Source organism: Phyllobates terribilis, unplaced genomic scaffold (genome assembly GCF_046119375.1).
Source record: "Phyllobates terribilis strain yellow unplaced genomic scaffold, ASM4611937v1 Scaffold_29__1_contigs__length_15306474, whole genome shotgun sequence".
Classification (NCBI taxonomy): Eukaryota; Metazoa; Chordata; class Amphibia; order Anura; family Dendrobatidae; genus Phyllobates; species Phyllobates terribilis.
Genome location: NW_027362789.1, coordinates 11,667,627 through 11,687,932, shown reverse-complemented (window position 1 = coordinate 11,687,932; position 20,306 = coordinate 11,667,627). Strand labels below are relative to the sequence as shown.

At 43.6% G+C, this 20,306-nt stretch overlaps 1 protein-coding gene and 1 pseudogene across 1 annotated transcript in view; both read left to right on the top strand.

Annotated features, from left to right (window-relative positions):
- The first annotated feature begins 828 nt into the window (after positions 1-828).
- LOC141178629 (uncharacterized) lies at positions 829-17,119 on the top strand (annotated as a pseudogene).
- LOC141178704 (oocyte zinc finger protein XlCOF8.4-like) overlaps positions 16,289-20,306 on the top strand; it is a 32,426-nt gene continuing 28,408 nt past the window's right edge. The window contains exons 1-2 of the mRNA XM_073660583.1: positions 16,289-16,399; positions 18,148-18,203. The gene's annotated coding sequence lies outside the window, so the exon portion shown is untranslated. The remainder of the gene's footprint in view (positions 16,400-18,147; positions 18,204-20,306) is intronic.

Below are 20,306 nucleotides of genomic sequence, written 5' to 3'. Positions count from 1 at the left end.
ACATCACAGAGACCAGCCATCTCTGTGACACATGCCTCCCATTGACTATGCAACCATTAACCACCTTAGAATACCATGATACATATCTGGTTTTATGATCACCCCACGGCTGATGAAAGGGAATCTGTCACCCTCTGGGACTTATCTGACCTCTAATATTGGCATACAGGTGATAGAAATGTGAATCTATACATACCTGTATGCCTCATATTAGAGGTCTGTTTGCTGTGAAATGGCTTTTTATTCAGTGAAGATTCTGATGCTTGCTGGCCGTGGGGTAGTCGGTGGAGTGGATTCCCTTTAATAAATACTCACTTAGCTCCATTCTTCGTGCAGATACTAATAAATACAGGACCTATGAGATTTTTATCATTATGATAGTTGGATAGTTAGGAGTGTATCATCCATAGCAGCAGCCCACAGGGCCACTATGGTGCCCGTGAAAAAACACAGAATTTGAGCTTGGTTTAAGTTGGTATCCATGCAGCACATAGACGCATGTTTACTATGGCCATAGATCAGAAAAAAAAACTATATGAAGAAAAATCATAAACCCTGCTGTAAATAAATAAATAAAAAGCAAAAGTGCATTTAAATAAAATAGGGTTCTTAGTAACACTGTTTTTGATCAAAAATAGCATGAAAGCTATCCCACCATGGCAAGATAAACCCATTCGGGATAGTCCTACTCTGTTTAATATTAAAAACCTTACCATGTATCAAAGCCTCAAACTTCTGTGTGTGAATCAGACATGAGAACTAACGTGATAGAAGATTACAGTCCGGGGAAGACGGGAAACATTCATATAGACCGGTGGAGATGTAGTCAGTGAAGAACTCTGGCCAAATATGTTTGTAGAGCCTTAGTAGAAGATGAAGATGTCTTCGTTCTCCTCATGAAGTAGTTATTTCTCATGTCACGTGTAATGAATATCCCCTGCAGTATTGCTAATGCCGATTCCAGTGTCCGTAAATGAGACGAGAATTAGCTTTATGGAAGATGAGTCTTTGAGAAACGTGTTCAGCTACAGACTCCGAGGAAGAAACTGCTTGTTGTCTGTGGCCTAAAATATATAGGTTTTATTACTAGATGTAAAGCAGAAAACTAAATACTGTAAAATAATATATCTCATATGTTTCCCCTTATTATCTCCAGTAATTGTATTATTACACAATATCAGATCCTCTCAGTGAAGATCTTCTATTTAAGAGAATTTTCCTTATGGACCCATCAAAGACGGATATGGATAGAGACAAGATGGCAGAGAGGATATTACACCTCACCCTAGAGATCCTCTTCCGGCTTACTGGAGAGGTGAGAGATTCTGATGACGTCACATTACACCATTCTTATCTATGGGAATAAAAGATGAACAGAACTGGAGAGGTGAGGACTTTGGAAATGTCTGGAGGGAGATTTATTAATGTGTCTCTCCATAACCAGGATTACACAGTAGTGAAGAAGACCTCTAGTGAGCGCTGTCAGGACCATGTGTCTGAGGGATGGGAAAGACTCCTGAGCTCAATCACAGGGCCTCCATCTCACCCCCTGATACATGAGGACATCAATGACCAGAAGATCCTAGAACTCACCTACAAAATGATTGAGCTGCTGACTGGAGAGGTGACACTGCTGGGAATGCTGGGACATTATACAGTAACGCTATGAAGGGATCGGGGGGATGACTGTATCATTGTATGTGTCAGGTTCCTATAAGGTGTCAGGATGTCGCTGTCTATTTCTCCATGGAGGAGTGGGAGTATTTAGAAGGACACAAAGATCTGTACAAGGACGTCATGATGGAGGTTCCCCAGCCCCTCACATCACCAGGTAATAGACAGGACTAAATACACACAGCCTATAATTATCTGAATGTAAAGAATGAATTCAGTCCCTGTATGTGTTTCTTCCAGATCTATCCAGTAAGAGGACCACACCAGAGAGATGTCCCCATCCTCTTCTTCCACAGGACTGTAAACAAGAAGATCCCAATGTTCCTCAGGATCATCAGGTAGATGGAGAGAAGGTGTCATGAGATCTCCCCTATGATGTGTAGACGGCTGTGAAGGTCTTGTGCTCAGTCTTGTTTTATCCACCAGTATTATATGTTTTATACTAGTGTAATGAGAACGGTGGAGATGGCAGGATTAGAGCTGATCATAGATGGGACTTCTCATCTGTTTGTGACTTTTACAATATTTGTTTCAGGGTGAAGATCTGACCCATATTAATACTATAGAGGCATATGTAAGGGGTGATGAGCGGTGTAAAGAGGAGATTCCTACATATGACTACCCAGGTGAGTAGTGACCACTAAATGCAGAGAAGTCAGAGATTCTTCTCAGTCACCGGCTGTGGCTGCTTTATCGCTGGTGTAGTCCGGCCGTATCACAATCGTGTGATCACCATTTTGCCTCTAGACCACAACATTCTCTTCCACCCAAAACTGTTCAAATGATTTTGGGCATAGAAACCCTTTTCCATAGAAGTTACAACCTGGATTTTCCACATATTCCCTGTGATTAGGAGACGTTACCTGCCCAGATCTGTAAACCACAAAGCCAGAAAATCACTTGAAGAAAAATATTATGATGGTCCTGTAAGAGAAAGCGGAGGGTAATGATGCTGTTGGCTTCCTAGATCCCTGATATCTTATTGGATGAATCTACCTTCTCTCCCTTCTCTGCTGCTGAATGTGCTCATATGGTCCCTACAAGACCAGGTCCAGTCTTTCTGGCCAAACTTCACCTTTATGATCTACAGCATTAAATGTTGAGGGCCAAGTGTGAATTTCTGTACAATAACAGCAGAGTTTCCCTTTATCCTGAGTTTTAAATTTCTTTTAAAACCAACTAAATTCAAACCAGATTGTGATAAACTAAACAAAAAAACAAACATTACACCTGTGCCACGATATATATCTCTCAGCTAAATTTAAGACACCTCATCTCTGCACTATTATAAAAAGTTGTCTTTGAATGTGTAATATTTTTTCTTGAAACTCATCTGACAGAAAATATTGTCCCTTATGATAGTTCAGATTGCCAAGAGTAGTATTGAGCGAATTTGTTCGGCGAATGTTCGAAAGTTTCAAATTCGGCATGAATATGGCACATTCGGATTCAAGATCGCAAAGGCGAGCAAATTTTCTTAAAATCAAAAAAGTTAGATGAATTTGTGCTGGACCGCGAATACAGGGCTACCACGGCGCTTTGTTAGCATAGTGCAAGTGTATGATGGGCGATGACATGTGCCAGGTGAGTGTGGGGGCTGTGGAGAGCTTAGAACAGGTCAGATCAGCAGCGCACTGTTTTTTGTTTTTTCCTGTGGGCGGTAACTTTAACTGAGGAAAGCGCGGCCAGCCAATCATAGCGCAGGAAGCATCTACACTGCCCAGACATAAGGGCTTCTGCAATTGGCTGCAGAAATCACATGTCCTCTCAATATAAAAAGCGGCCATGTTCCCTCAGCGCCATTATATCCATGTCACTGCTGGAGACAGACGCAGCTCCGTGTTCTCCTGTGTAATGAGAGGTATTAGCTAGATAGATGGGCGCTTGTGTGGTAGTCAGATAGTGTGTAGATAATTCCTGGCCTGTGTACCTCTGCAATCGCTGGTGCAGCACATTTTTAGGTGTTCTTGTGCAAGTACTGAGATTCTGACAGAAACAAAGGGCCCATGCCATACAATAGTGCTGTGCACCGCTGGTATAGAGCTCCATGGCTCAGTATACCTTGAATCTTTTTTTGCAATTGCTAATGTGATCAAGCAAGCGCAGTGCACCTTTTCATTTAGTGGGGTTGAAATTGTGCTCTGCAGAGTCTGCGATTCTTCTTATTGCAGAGCACAAAATCTGTTTTTTCTGTTGCTATTGTGATATTGAAAGCTGTGTGCACTAAAGTTTTTTTTTAGTGTCTGAAACCAACTCAAGTTCAACTCCACTAAAATAGTATCTGAGTAAAAAAATAAATTTTTCCTCTTGCTGCGCCCAGTCAAAAAAATATTTTTTCCTGTGCCAAAAGTCATACCGTGCTATAAGTCAGCTACTACGTCAGTGGCTTTCAAAGTCAGCTGGACGCAGAGCTTATGCAGTGTAACCCACAAATATTTTTTGCTCTGAGTAAAGTGATACAGCTGGCTAGATCTGAGTTTTAAATATTTTGGAGCATATATTCTATGTCATACTGGCCTCATCCACATTCAAAAAAATAATTCTTCTGTTCCTAAAGTAATACAGTAGGGGACATCTCAGTTTGAAATTGTTTGGAGAATATCTTGTAGGTTTTATCGGCCTTATGCACACTAACAAATTTCTTTTGTCTGTTAGTAACCTTATACGGCAGGCCATATCTTACCTTGTCATTTAGTGTCGCTGAAATTCAGGTGGGTGCTGTGTTATTGCACAGGAAAAAACTTATTTTTCTTTAGTTAATTGCGTGCTTCTACCATTGAATCTGATCAACATGAGTGGGAAAAAGAGAGGGCGTGGTGGAAGGGAGAATAGGCTTGGTATTAAAGGTGTACGTGGGGTATGTGGTAATGTTAGTGAAAGCACCACGTCACAACTGCCCAACTGACTGTAGCAAATGACAGATGGGCGAGTCTGTAGAACTCGTCACCCATTCTACACCATGGACATAAGAAGTGTACTCCAAACAGTCACAGAGTAAAGAGGAGGAAAGCATCTGCAGCGATGCCCAAAATTTTTTTAGCTTGAATTCGGGGCAGGATGAAGTAGGGTCCGAGCAGATTCCTGACCCTCGTCACCAGACGTTAACCGCAGGGGAGGAAGGTGATCCCGATGAGACTCGGATACCTGAGGCTCATGCGGACTGTACTGTGCTGTCAGGGCAACAAGAGGAGAGGGGTCACTCTGAGGGCGAGGAATGGGATAACACATTGGATGATGACGAGGTTGAAGATCCTACTTGGTGTGAACCCATAGTCACGCAGCCGAGTAGCTCATCTGAGGAGGTGGAGTAGGATGACGAGGAGGTTATATTTCGCCCTACGGCGCAGACATGGAGTGATGCAAGCACGAGGAGCACTGCATCCTTAGCCACAACCGTGGCTGTGGCCAGCAGCTGTCATGCGTCTGCAGCTCGCAGTGGCAGCAAGGGTTGCCTAGTATGGGCCTTTTTGGTCACTGCAAAAGGATGAGCCAACTCACGTTTTTTTGCAAACTTTGCGATAAAAAACTCAGTAAATTTGACTACTACATGCATGAACGTTCACATGCTCAAACAACATTCTTTACCCTGCGAATCTTACTGCGCTGAAATGCGGAACAGCGCACCTCAACAACCATCATCTGCCCCAGCAAACGCATCCGCTGCTTCTTCCTCCTTCTCTGTTACCGTGCCAAGTATTGTCACGCAGGTCTCCCATCGCAGAAACTCTGGTTCTTTACCCGCTTCAGTCAGGCTGAGTGACAGCCCTTCAGCTGTAATGGAAGCGGACACACCTGCTGTGTTCGTTTCAACGAACACACCGCATGTTTCTAAATCCACCGTAACATCTGCACCTCACTCACACTCCACCAGTTTTTCTGGTTCACCATACTCCGCTCTCTCAGCACCTTAGCCAGCCCTCGGTCCCGCAGTTGTGGTCACGTAAAAGATTGTTTCATTCTACGCATGACAAAGCTAAGAGGTTGAACACCACCATCTCCAATCTGTTGACCACGTAAATGCTGCCTTTCCGCCTGGTAGATACAGACGGTTTCCGAAAAATGATGGCCGTCGCAGTCCCCCAGTACCAGTTGCCCAGTCGCCATTACTTCTCTAAGAAAGCTGTGCCTGCGCTATACCAGCATGTCGCAGACAACATCACCCGTTCCTTGTCTAAATCTATGTGTGCCAGGGTGCATTTCACCTCAGACACCTGGATGAGTAAGCAAGGCCAAGGGCTTTACATCTCGCTGACTAGGCACTGGGTGACTCTGGTGGCTGTGGGGGCAGGCGGGGCAGGAGCTGCTCCACAAATCTTGGAATCCCCAAGGCTTGCAGGAGAAACCTCTGTATTTCCCACATCCTCCACCTCCTCTAGGGCCTCCACCTGCGCACTCAACCTCTGCCTTAACAAGACACCGCGTTCCAAGGTGCGGAGCGAATACACACCACCTCCGTACTGCGCAGTCAGGGCTCTCCATAATCAGGCAGCCTTCAAATTAATATGCTTTGGAGATCTCAATCATACAGGTGAAGAGTTGTGGGCAGCTCTCCAGGCTCAGTTTGAGCAATGGCTGTCTCCGCTGAACCTAGAACCAGGGAAGGCCGTGTGCGATAACGGTGCGAACCTGTTATTGGCCCTAGGCCTAGGCAAGATCGGCTCACGTCCTCAACCTGGTGGTACAGCGATTTCTCCGCCACTATCCTGGCCTGGATGAGCTGCTTCACAAAGTACGGAAGCTGTGTGCTCACTTCCGACGTTCGCACCCCTCATGTCATCGACTTGCATCGATACAGAGGTCTTTGTCCGTGCCAGTTAACAGGTTGATCTTCGATGGCCGACGCGGTGGAATTCTACTCTGCACATGTTGCAGCAACTGTGCCAGCAGCAACGAGCTCTGGCGCAGTATGTCATGACGTATAGCTTGGGGCAACACCGTACGGACTTGGAGCATATCACGTTTGTGGAGTGGGAACAGATTAGGGACCTCTGCACATTCTGCACGGTTTTGAAATGGCTACTAAACTGGTTAGCACTGACGATGCCATCATCAACATCACTATTCCGGACATATACATGATGGAGCAAACTTTGAATAACCTGCAGCAGGAGGTGCTGGCCCCAGAACAAGAGGAGGATGCGGAAGGGATACCAATGTCTCAAATTTCCAGACTGTCGTCACACAGGCTTATGCCAAGTGACGCTGGATTACAGCGATCGAGGGGGTTTGGTGATACCAGGCAAACTGTTAGTGAAGGTGCAAGAGCCGAAGAACTAATGGAGGAGGAAGAGGTGATGGGCGAGCAACTGTCAGAGGATGAAGAGGATAATCATCCCCTCTTGTTTGAACGTGGTTGGCTGGAGGGGACTTAGGAAACAAGCATCAGTGTTACGCAGCCCACAATACAGCCTGGCTTTGGACCTCCTGGAAGAGCCCGACATATAAGTGCCTTCTTGATGCACTATCTGCAACATGATCCCTGTATAGCTAGGATTCGAAATAATGCTGACTACTGGGTTGCCACTCTGTTATAACGTGGATCTGAGTCAATTTTGCCAGATGCTTCCCGCCCTGAAAAGGGACCTGCTTATGTTGGAGTATCGAAACAAGCTTTTAAGCAACCTTTAATAGAGGTTTTCCCCAAGATAACAGTGAGGCACACAGTGTGCGTCGCAGCTGTAGTCTTTCAACCTCCGGCACGTCAGCTCGTCAACGCCAAAACATTAGCAACAGCAGCAGAGTAAGTGGCAGAAGCAATTTCTGGGAGTCCTTTCACACATTTTTTGCACAAGCTCGTGATGACATTGATGCCACTTCGGTGATGTTAGGCCCTCATTTAGGGCAATGTGAACACTCCTGGTTAGGTCTCCATCTCCTGGGTTGGCTGTACTGGAAGAGGTGTGGGTTTTATTTACACTATTTCTACTGTAGTAAAATTGATTAGACGTTGCTAGTGTCTGCCACAAATTTTTTTGAAATATGGAGAATCATGATTGGGTCTCCATCTATTGGGTTGGCTGTAGAGGAACTAGTTTTGGCCTCCTTTGCAATACTTATACTCTAGTGAAATTGATGCCACTTCGGTGGTGTTAGGCCCTCATTTAGGGCAATGTGAACACTCCTGGTTAAGTCTCCATCTCTTGGGTTGTTTGTACTGGATGAGATGTGGGCCGCTAATTTTTGGAAATATGGGGAATCCTGAATGGTTCTCCATCCATTGGGTTGACTGTAGTGGAAGCGGTTTTGGTCTCCATGCATTTCTATAGTTATGGAGTGAATGTAGTGAAATTGAGCATTTGGTGCAGATATTGTTCTCCCCAAACGGGTACGCAAACATAATAAACTTAAAATAGATTTTCAAAAAGCAACCATCAGCCGCCCCATCAAACACCTCTGCTGCTTCTTCCTCCTCCTCTGTTACCGTGCCAAGTTGTCACGCAGGTGTCCGACAGAACAAGCTGTATACCCACTGCAGTTAGGCTGAGTGACAGCCTGTCAGCTGTAAGTGAAGCGGACATGCCTGCTGTGTTTGTTTCTCTGAGCACACCACACGTTTCTTAATCCACCGTAACATATCCACATGCACCTCACTCACGGTCTATCGGTTTGTCCGTTTCACCATACTCTGCCCTTTCTCAGTACTGCAGCCAGCCCTCAATCCCGCTGTTGTAGTCACGTAAAAGACTGTTTCATCCCACACACGACAAAGCTAAGAGGTTGAACTCCACATTCTCCAATCTGTTGGCCATGGAAAGGGTGATCTTAGGCCCTATTTTTTTAAATGTAAACACTTCCGATTGAATCTGCATCTCTTGCGTTGGCTGTAGTGGGACAGGTATGGGTCTGCGTTAAACTACTTGTAGTCTGATGACATTGGTGCCACTTCGGTGGTGTTAGGCCCTCATTTAAGGCAATGTGAACACTCCTGCTTAGGTCCCCATCTTCTGGGTTGGCTGTACTGGAAGAGGTGTGGGTCTTATTTACACTATTTCTACTGTAGTGAAATTGATGCCACTTTGCTGACGTCTGCCACTAATTTTTTTAAATGTGGGGAATCCTAATTGGGTCTCCATCTATTGGGTTGGCTGTAGTGGAACCTTCCTGTTCTGCAGTCTAAGTTGTGTAAGGTTGTGTACCAGTCCTTGCTGCACTCCTGATACAGACTCTGCCTGCTGCACTCCTGATACAGACTCTGCCTGCTGCTCTCCTGATACAGACTCTGCCTGCTGCACTCCTGATACAGACTCTGCCTGCTGCTCTCCTGATACAGACTCTGCCTGCTGCACTCCCGATACAGACTCTGCCTGCAGCACTCCCGATACAGACTCTGCCTGCAGCACTCCCGATACAGACTCTGCCTGCTGCACTCCCGATACAGACTCTGCCTGCTGCACTCCCGATACAGACTCTGCCTGCTGCACTCCCGATACAGACTCTGCCTGCTGCACTCCCGATACAGACTCTGCCTGCTGCACTCCCGATACAGACTCTGCCTGCTGCACTCCCGATACAGACTCTGCCTGCTGCACTCCCGATACAGACTCTGCCTGCAGCACTCCCGATACAGACTCTGCCTGCAGCACTCCCGATACAGACTCTGCCTGCTGCACTCCCGATTCAGACTCTGCCTGCTGCACTCCCGATACAGACTCTGCCTGCTGCACTCCCGATACAGACTCTGCCTGCTGCACTCCCGCTACAGACTCTGCCTGCTGCACTCCCGCTACAGACTCTGCCTGCTGCACTCCCGCTACAGACTCTGCCTGCTGCACTCCCGCTACAGACTCTGCCTGCTACTCTCCCGCTACAGACTCTGCCTGCTGCACTCCCGCTACAGACTCTGCCTGCTGCACTCCCGCTACAGACTCTGCCTGCTGCACTCCCGCTACAGACTCTGCCTGCTGCACTCCCGCTACAGACTCTGCCTGCTGCACTCCCGCTACAGACTCTGCCTGCACCGCCATCTAGTCTGTTCTACTGGGTCCAGCTGCTGAGCGTCCGTTGGTCTGTCCTGGAGTGGCACCTGGCGTTCACCGGGAGCCAAGTCTAACCTCACCATCAGAGGCTCTAGTGAACAGTCCGGTGCTCGCTTAGTCACGCCCCTCCAGGCTCTCGGGGGTCCCTGGCACAGTGGATCCACAAACCATGTCCGTGACTGTGCGCCCTCGCAGGCATGGTCCTCTCTCCTGTTGTACCAGTCGGTGACCCCTTTTGACATGTAAAGCGCAACTGAATAAATTTCGCTGCCACAGTAATAATAATTACAGTACTTGTACTCTGGGTCAATTGATGGCACTTCCCTAATTTGATGTGTTTTGGCAGCTTTTGGTCCCGTTTCTAGGCGTTCCCTTTGCATTTTTTTGGTCCCCCAATTGACTCCTATGGGATTCGGAAATGTTTGACGAATATTCGACTAATAAATTCTGCGAATATCAATTTGTTCTGCTAACTTTTCAGAACCGAACATTGAAATGTTCGCTCATGCCTAGCCAAGAGCCACCGAGCACCATACTGCAATTACCACAGAGAGGTTTCACCACTAATTACTCACTACTTACTGATGGAGACTGTTGAGATTGATCATTTCAGTAGATGTTATTGTCTATACTCATAGTTTTGACTATAGTAGTTAGTGCCCAAAATACTCTGATTTAACCTCTTCCTGCAGCCAGTTTTGTGTTCCTATCTGGGCCCATTTTTCAAATCTGACGCGTGTCACTTTATATGGTGATAACTTTGAGATTCTTCACAAAGGATAATAGGAAACAAATGGACCTTACAAATTATATTCCAACTTCTCTTGAATCCGACAATACCCGATATACGGTTGTACACTACTGTGTGGGCACATGGCAGGTTAAGAAGGGAAGGAGCGACATTTAGCTATTTGAATGCAGATTTTGCTGGGATAGTTTGCAGACACAATGTATTGGGGACACTGTTCACTGTCACCTGGCAGCTCAACATATGGCTACCACAAACAGGCTTGGCGCTATCTACTCCATTTTCCAGATCCCAGGGTTTGCCTTGCTCATCACCCTTTAACCCCTCTACATGGATTTGGACTTAGACAGAGACCCCTAGGCTTGGGCCACAGTGTTACCTAATGTTTTGTGGTGTGAGATGGGAAGAAGAATAGTCAGATAGCCGGGTCAGAACATGGAGGTCAGAGAAAATACAAAATCACACAAAAGTAGTCAGAAAACGGGCCGAGGTCACAACAGGAAACAAATACACAAGCAGGGAGCTGAGCACAGAGGACTGAACCAGAGGAGAACATGGCTGTATCTGGCAGCTTCCGGCAATATGCTTCCAGCTTTAGTAGGGTGCGGTGCTTTCCAAATGGCTGAAGTAGGGAGCAGATTACTCCAGCTGGACAGCACACACCCATACTGCCAGACTGGATAGTACTACAGGTACCAGGCACCCTAATCTTAGTGGCTGGACAGAGCCTGCGCCGTCCAGAGCTTCTGGTTCTGACGTCTCCTCCATCACCAGCGCCACCTGCAGGATGAATAAGGCGGCACCTGGTGACAGAAGCAGACGTCGCAGGAGCAGATCCCAGAGGAGATGGGACCCACCATTTGCAGAAGCCCTAATGTGACCAAATTGCAGAAAACCAGAGCTGTAGAAATCCCCATAAAGTGACTCCATTTTGGAAATTATAACCCTCAGTGATATAATCTATAGGAGTAGTGACTATTTTGACTCCACAGGCACTTTCCGGAAATTAGCACGTAGTGGATGATGGAAAATTACAAATATATAATTTCATTACCCAACACATAGTGCCCAGATTGTGCTCCAGGAGACAAACACCGTAAATTAAGTGGGTTCTTCTCACTATAGTAATGCTAAATACATGGATGCTATGTGTTTTGGGCGCACTGCAAGGCTCAGAAGTGAGGGGGGGATCTGACTTTGGGAGAGCGGATATTGCTGGATTGGTTTAAGGAAACCATGTTGCTTTTCAAAAGCCTTTGAGCCACTAATAATGTGGAAACCTCTGTTTTTCCACTGACAGATGATGGACCTGAGTGGGGACTTGTTTTTTTGTGAGATGAGTAGAAGTTTTTATTGATATTATTTCACCTACATAACATTGTTTGGTGGCTTTTTATTCCATATTTGGAGGCAGAATGAACAAACAGTTGAACACCACGCTCTACTGCTCCATCCTATGAGGTTTTCTATTAGACTGTGAACTGTTATTGTCTTGGTGAATAATGACGGCTAACATAGGGCAAAATGTAAAAAAAATCACAGAAAAAGATACAGCCTTACCAACACCAAATCATATAACAAATGCACTAGCAGGATGCCGCAGACCCCCATGATAAAGGTGGGGGCAACGCAGGTGCAAAATACTGATGGAGCAACCATTCACAAACCTACCAATTCATGGAGGGGGTGGCTGCCTAGTATTAAAGATGCACACAGATGAAGCTTGAATAGGACGCCAGTCACACAGGTAGGTTTGATGCACAGTGTCTGGCTTAGGATAGTGATGATGCCCATACTATTAGATCAGGAGGGCTGCCCAGCACTATATAAGTGCACCCCACATGGACAGACACCCCAGTACACCCAACCAACACTAAAATACTAATGCATTTGTTATCTGATTTGGTGTTGGTAAGGCAGATTTTTTTTCTGTGATGTGTTTTCTTGGTAAATAATGATACTTTTATATAAAGTACATTTTTGCAGAGAGTTTAAGTAGAAATATTCAACAATATAAATTTTAAGGATATGTTATTCATAAATAATAATTGGTTTTATTCTTGGCAGATGACTGTACCAGGAGATCAGAGGGACAGCTGACATCTTCAATTTTTAAATCAGATGATCTTGAGATCAAACAAGATACAATTGAAGTGAATGCCATTACTCCAGATATACCATCATCCCTTCACAGCAAAGATCTGTCATCTGATCCTTTGAAACAGGTCCTGTCTTCTGATTCATTGCTGATTACCCAGGAAAATCAAAGTCACAAAATAAGCATTAAAAAACAAATTGCTCCTAAAGCAAAGAAGCCATTTTCACTTTCAGAATATGGAAATAGTTTTTCCCTCGAAAAGTCTTTTCTTAAACATCAAAGCATTCACACAGCAGAGAATAGATTTTTTTGTTTCAAGTGTGGGAAATTGTTTAACCAGAAATCAGATCTTTTTAATCACCAGCGAAGTCACACAGGAGAGAAGCCATTTTCTTGTTCAGAAAGTGGAAATTGTTTTACAGAGAAATCAAGTTTAATCAAATATCAGAGAACTCACACAGGAGAGAAGCCTTATTCATGTTCAGAATGTGGGAAGTGTTTTAACGATAAATCAAATTTTGTTAAGCACCAAAGAACTCACACAGGGGAGAAGCCTTTTTCCTGTTCAGAATGTGGAAAATGTTTTAGCCGGAAATCATATTTGGTTGAGCATAACAGTACTCACACAGGGGAGAAGCCTTTTTCCTGTTCAGAATGTGGAAAATGTTTTAGCCGGAAATCATATTTGGTTGAGCATAACAGTACTCACACAGGGGAGAAGCCTTTTTTCTGTTCAGAATGTGGAAAATGTTTTAGCCGGAAATCAAATTTGGTTGAGCATAACAGTACTCACACAGGGGAGAAGCCTTTTTCCTGTTCAGAATGTGGAAAATGTTTTAGCCGGAAATCAGATTTGGTTAATCACCAGAGAACTCACACAGGGGAGAAGCCTTTTTCCTGTTCAGAATGTGGGAAATGTTTTAGATTGAAATCAAGTTTTATCAAACATCAGAGATATCACACAGGGGAGAAGCCTTTTTCATGTTCAGAATGTGGGAAATGTTTTACAGCGAAATCATGTTGTATCAGACATCAGAGAACTCACACAGGGGAGAAGCCTTTTTCCTGTTCAGAATGTGGAAAATGTTTTAGCCGGAAATCAGATTTGGTTAAGCACCAGAGAATTCACACAGGGGAGATGCCTTTTTCCTGTTCAGAATGTGGAAAATGTTTAAGCCGGAAAATAGATTTGGTTGAGCACCAGAGAACTCACACAGGGGAGATGCCTTTTTCCTGTTCAGAATGTGGAAAATGTTTTGGCTGGAAATCAGGTTTTCTAAAGCACCAGAGAACTCACACAGGGGAGAAACCTTTTTCCTGTTCAGAATGTGGGAAATGTTTTATCGAGAAATCAGTTTTGGTTGAGCACCAGAGAACTCACACAGGGTAAAAGCCTTTTTGCTGTTCAGAATGTGGGAAATGTTTTAGCCGGAAATCAGATTTGGTTATACACCAGAGAAATCACACAGGGGAGAAGCCTTTTTCCTGTTCAGAATGTGGGAAATGTTTTGTGAAGAAATCATCACTTCTTAGTCACCAAAGTACTCACACAGACGAGAATCCATTTTCATGTTCTTAATGTGGGAAATGTTTTGCACGGAAATCAACTCTTAACAAACTTCAGAGAAGTCACACAGGGGAGAAGCCTTTTTCATTTTTAACCGAAAATTGTATCTTCATAAAGGGGTTGTCCACTACTAGGACAACTCCTTCTCATTCCTCATGTTTGGCCTTGTTAAAATAAAAACACTCATACACACTTCCTGTTCTGGTGCCGTTCCATTGGTGTCACAACTCGCGTTTCCGTAAGGATGTTACATCACACAAGATTGTTACATCACACAATCCTGCTGCCAATCAACGCCACCTTCAGACGTATTGAACATCAACAGGAAGGACAGGGCCTGGACATAGCACCAAGAGAATGCACACACTGAAAGCACTCTCTTCATACCGTGCTACTGGGTGAATTATAAGCAATTTACAGCCTCAAACATGACTTTCGATATGGGAAAGAAATAAGAAATCAGAGGTTAATCTGAGGTCCTCCACCTCCGTCAGCATGTCTGGTATGCAGCGTTTCTTATGGAAGGTCTTATCTTCCTGCTCCGGAGCTATTACTGCCTCACTTCAACGTGGTAAAAGAAGCAGTCTTAACCCTCATGATGCCAGACAGCTCCAGGCTGTAAGTCCTGCACTAACTTCTTTCTTAATGTAGGCCTCACAAGAAAACAGCTCCACAAATCTCCCTGTACTCTCACCAAAGTCCACATACTGAGCAGTGCTTGCTTCACAGGGACATTTACCTCCCAGCCACAGGTTATTCTGATATGGGGAACAACATAACTTATTTGTATATCAGATTGCGTCTATCCCTACTAAAGAAGATATGGAGCAATATATTCAGAGGCTGGAGACCACATACAATACTGAAATACGTCCCCTCACTTCTATCCTGTCACAGCTTACTGACAAGGTACAGAGATTAGAGGATGACGACGTTCAAGTTAGAGGCCATCATAATGCTCAGAAACTAACACTGGATCTTCACAGCCAGTAAATAAACCATCTGTTTAATATGGTTGATGATCAAGAAAATGGCAATAATATCTGGATAAGGGGTATACCTGAAAGCATCAATGCACAAGTGATTATGCCAACACCGATCATTATTCATAATATCCTTGGTGATCCTATTGATAAGGAGGTGGAGATTTAAAAGGCGCACCGTACAATAGGCAATCATGGCCCAGATCCTGAGTGTCCAAGGGACATTATCTGTCGCATATTTTTTTCAATGTAAAAGAGGCCATTGTGAGGAAAGCAGAGGAGTTGGGTCCTGGTGATTTCAATGGAAAACGCATATAGTTGCTCACATATCTATCCTGAATGACACTTGCTAAAAGAAGGGTATTGCAACCACTACTTAATGCCATCCGGGAAAATGGCCTGATGTACTCCTGGGGGTACCCATTCCAGCTGTATATTTTCAAAGATCCAAGCAACATGAGACCTGTTTGTGATGCCCTGGACATTCCATATATCTGACTGGCCACCTGCTCCACCATTGCCACAGAGAGTTCCAGCCCGTCACAGAAGGCGTTCAATGGATCAGGAACTTGATGGTGATGCAGCCAGATGGGAAAGGAACCTGCCAATCATATGAGCTCCTGAAATGAATCTTGTCTTCCCTGATGATAGACAGTTTGCAGATGCTTACTTATTTCTTTAAGCATATAATTAGATATATCTAAATAGAGCATTAGGTGCCACTCTTCCACTATATAGAATGTCTAAGTTCATATAAGATCTTAGACCAGGATATAAGTTGAGTTCACATGATACTACTGTAATATCGGGCTGTATTACATTACTTGCTTTATATTCCATGGTTCCACCTAATAGGAACCCTAGAACTGAAAGTTTGACTTACGCCTGTAAAGACAACCCCCAGTTAGGGACTTGCATTGGGATCTGCTTGTTTCGCAATTTCCTACTGTTTCGATATATTCATAATCTATACTTCTTAGACACTGAGAGGTAGACGTTACTATCTACCGTCTATACTTCCTCTTTTCTCTTTACCTTTCTCTCTTCCATTCCCCCTTTTTTTCATATAATATGGCACAACTCAAAACTTGTTCATTGAATGTCAGAGGACTTAATGTTCCAGAGAAAGGAGCTCAAGTGTTTTATCATAGGCATAAACAGCACGTACATTTTCTCTTTTTTCAGGAGTCACACTTTAGAGGTGATCATATACTGTACCTCAGATTACTAATAGATATTATTCATCTTGGCGTCCCAGAAAAATGCTGTTTCGAAGTCTAAGGTGCTGAGTATCGGCCGCCACAGATCACTGCTGCATACTATTGTAGAAACACTGTCTGACACGGAGAGGAGGTATGTGTTTAAGATCTCCATCTACTCCAAAACTTGTATCTCCCTAATTGTGACCAAATTAAGACATGCCGTCATTACTTAAACAAACTAAAATATTTTGCGGAGGACCTTATCATCATTGGAGGTGACTTTAATTTTTTCTTGGATCCTTCTTTAGACGCGTCCCTGGGCTGGAGTCACCAATCTAAAACACAAACAAAAGCTTTGCTAATTGTGCTTTGGTCTCAACCGGTTGACGTATGGAGGATACTACATCCAGACGTAAAGGATTATACCTATTATTCTCCTTTACACAATATGAATAGCCATATAGTCCTTTTCTTAATTAGCCGTCACTTGCCTACATGGCAACCTACATCTCTAAAATGTTGTACAGTAAAGTTAATATATAAGGCGTGGGATAGGGGTAAAAATATTCTGGGGATTGAAAAGTACACAAGCTATACTCCTTTATGGCACAGCTATAACTTACCAGAGCTACAGAAAAAAAAATGTTAGTGAGTGAGAGGATATGGGTATATATTTGGTGTCACAACTCTTGAGGGATGGATTATTCAAGATGTTTGAACAAATAAAGGCAGGTTTTAACCTTCCACATAGGGTGTTTTATCAATATCTGCAAATACATATTGCATATACTACACAACTAGAATAAACATAAATTGACATCACCCAATAGATACCATTACTACATCGATGGATACAAAAGGTCTAATATCCCTTATTTATAGGCAGTTACTGGCCCTACGTTTGGATAAATATCCTTTGATAGTTAAGACATGGGAGGTGGATGTGGGTCCCTTATCTGAGGAGCAATGGGGGAAATACTGGATTAGACACCGAAAGTTTCATTGTCAGAGTTACAAAGATTGTCCCGAATTCTTCTCATTCATAGGGTATATAGATCCCCAAGTATTTTATTTAAAATTGAAATACAAATGGATGACACATCTCCTATATGTGGTCAAAAGGACGCGCCCACTTGATACATATGACGTGGAAATGTGTAAATATTGGCGACTAATGGAACGTGGTGATGGCTCTTGTACGATCTGTATTTGGGATACAACTTCAGTTGGAACCTAAAATCCGAATCCTAGGACTCCTGGGAGAGGACGTAGACCCAGACTCCATATGGCAGTAGATAGCTCAAGAATATTATTCCCAGCCAGAAAGTTGTTGGCACTACATTGGATAGACAATTCTCCCCCAACGATAACAGAACTAAAATCCAGGATAAATAACACTCTATGCTTGGAAAGGGGATCTTATATTAAAGGAACGCTGTCAAGAAATCCATACACATATGGGAGCAATGGTTAATTACCCCAGGTATTGCTTCAAAGAACCTTCACAGAAATACTATCCTGGATCGTTTGTCCATTTCCTTACAGTAAGCCAGGAATTTATATCCTTATACCCAAGGTGTCAGCAAATAATAATTGTCTCAGTCCACACAATTGCCCCTTCTTAGATATATCCTTTTTCTTTTGATGTCTCAATAGGGAAAAACATAAGCAGTCGGGAAGTATTCAGATATTTATGTACAAATGTACAAATTACTGTTCCAAAACATTGTACTATAGAGCGATATTGGGATTTATATCATTGTAAACCGGTTCTTGTATTGTTTACTGGTTTTTCTTTCTTTTTATTGTTGTTCTCACAATGTTTGTATAAAAAAAAAAAAATATTGGTAATTCTTTTATTTTTTTTTCCATAAAATCGATCTGATTGAAAAACGAAAGGAGGGAAGGTCTTTACTAGATCAAACGTACACAAAATGCCAAGATCACATGTGAAGGTTCTCGTACGAATTTGCAGATAAATGTGGTTGCTCATTGGCAAGGAGGTTACATCCACACGTGTAAAGGACATACGTATCCAAAATAAAAGGGGCACCCGGGCCAGAAATTCATAACCCCACTGACATAGCGGAAGCATTTAGTTGCTGTTTAATAGTTCACTATATAATATTCATGGACAAAACCCTGACATGCCACCTAATATTCTTGAAACAAAAATTGACAAATATATTATGGACACTGACTTTCCTTCCTTACAGATCCCTGAGCAGGAGATACTAGACAAAGCTTTCACTGAACAAGAGACAGGAGAGGCCAATAAATCCCTATCGGGAAGAGCCCTGGGGCAGATGGATTCAATAATAGATTTTATAAGATGTTTTCCCCCCCAGTTATTACCATTTTTAGCCAAAGTGTTCAATAATATCTCAGAAGACTCCCCTTTTGCCCCCAATCACTTAAGGCTCATATAATGGTTTCATCAAAGCCTGGAAAAGAACCAAATACCTGCCCTAATATTCATCCAATATCATTAAATAATGTAGACGTCAAAATATTCTCTGAAGTGATTACAACACGGCTCTCCCACTATCTACCCTCAATTGTTAGCAACGATCAGGTTGGCTTCATTAAGAGTAGAGAAGCTCGTGATAATAAAAATAAAACATTGTTGTTAACCACTTTACAGCCTGTGGCGTATTAGTACGCACCAGGCTGTCACCCCCTGGTACAGTGAGGGCTCCGGCGCTGAGCCTGCACTGAACCGGGCACATGTCAGCTGATTTATACAGCTGACATGTGCCCCCAACAGCCGCGGGTGGAATCGCGATCCACCTACGGCTTTTAACATGCTAATTGCTGCTGTCAATCTCTGACAGCGGCATTTAACATCACCGCGCCGGAAGCGTGTCACTTACCCCGCCCATCGGTGACCCCGTCACGTGGTCGTGGGTCACTGATGGGTGGGCATGACAACCCTGGGTTTGCAGCAGACCCCAGTGGTTGTCATGTGCTGATCGCTATGAGCGCCACCTACTGGTCGACGCTCATAGCACAGGAGCATTTCTGCTACATAGAGGTGATCTGCTCATCACCTCTATGTAGCAGAGATGATCAGACAGTTGCTGCTTCTATAGAAGGAAGTAAAAAGTGAAAAAAAAAATGTTTTTAAAAATATTAAAATAATATAAAAGTTGAAATCACCCCCCTTTTGCCCCATTCAAAATAAAATATTAAAAAAAAACAACCCACATACACATATTTGGTATCACCGCTTTCAGAATCGCCCGATCTATCAATATAAAAAAATTATTAATCCGATCGGTAAACGGCGTAACGAGAAAAGGAATTCTAACCGCCAGAATTATGTTTTTTGGTCGCCGCAGCATTGCAATAAAATACAATAACGGGCGATCAAAACATCAGATCTACCCCAAAATGGTATCAATAAAAACTTCAGCTCAGCACGCAAAAAATAAGCCCTCACCTGGCCCCAGATCCCGAAAAATGGAGAAGCTACGGGTCTTGGAAAATGGCGCCATTTTGTTTTTTAGCAAACTTTGGAATTTTTTCCACCACTTAAATAAAAAAGAACCTATACATGTTTGGTATCTACAAACTTGTAATGACCTGGAGAATAATAATGGCAGGTCAGTTTTAGCATTCAGTGAACGTCGTAAAGAAATTAAAAAAAAAAACATCTGAGGTATTGCACTTTTTTTGCAATTTCAACGCACTTGGAATTTTTTTCCTGCTTTCCCGTACACGACATGGTAAAACCAGTAATGTCGTTCAAAAGTACAACTCGTCCCACAAAAAATAAGCCCTCACATGGCCATATTGGCCAACAAATAAAAACGCTATGGCTCTGGGAACAAGGGGAGCAAAAAACAACAAGGCAAAAGCGGAAAAACCCAGGGTTGCGAAGGGGTTAATTTGACATGCAAAAAAACGGGCACCCAATGTTCCTTGTTTCTGCCTACACTAAAAAAGCGTTCGACACAGTGCATTGGACTTTCTTGAAGAGCACCCTACCACAAATTAGGATGGACTCTTTCTTGTTATCTAAAATTCTCTCCCTCTACACTGACACTAAAGCGATA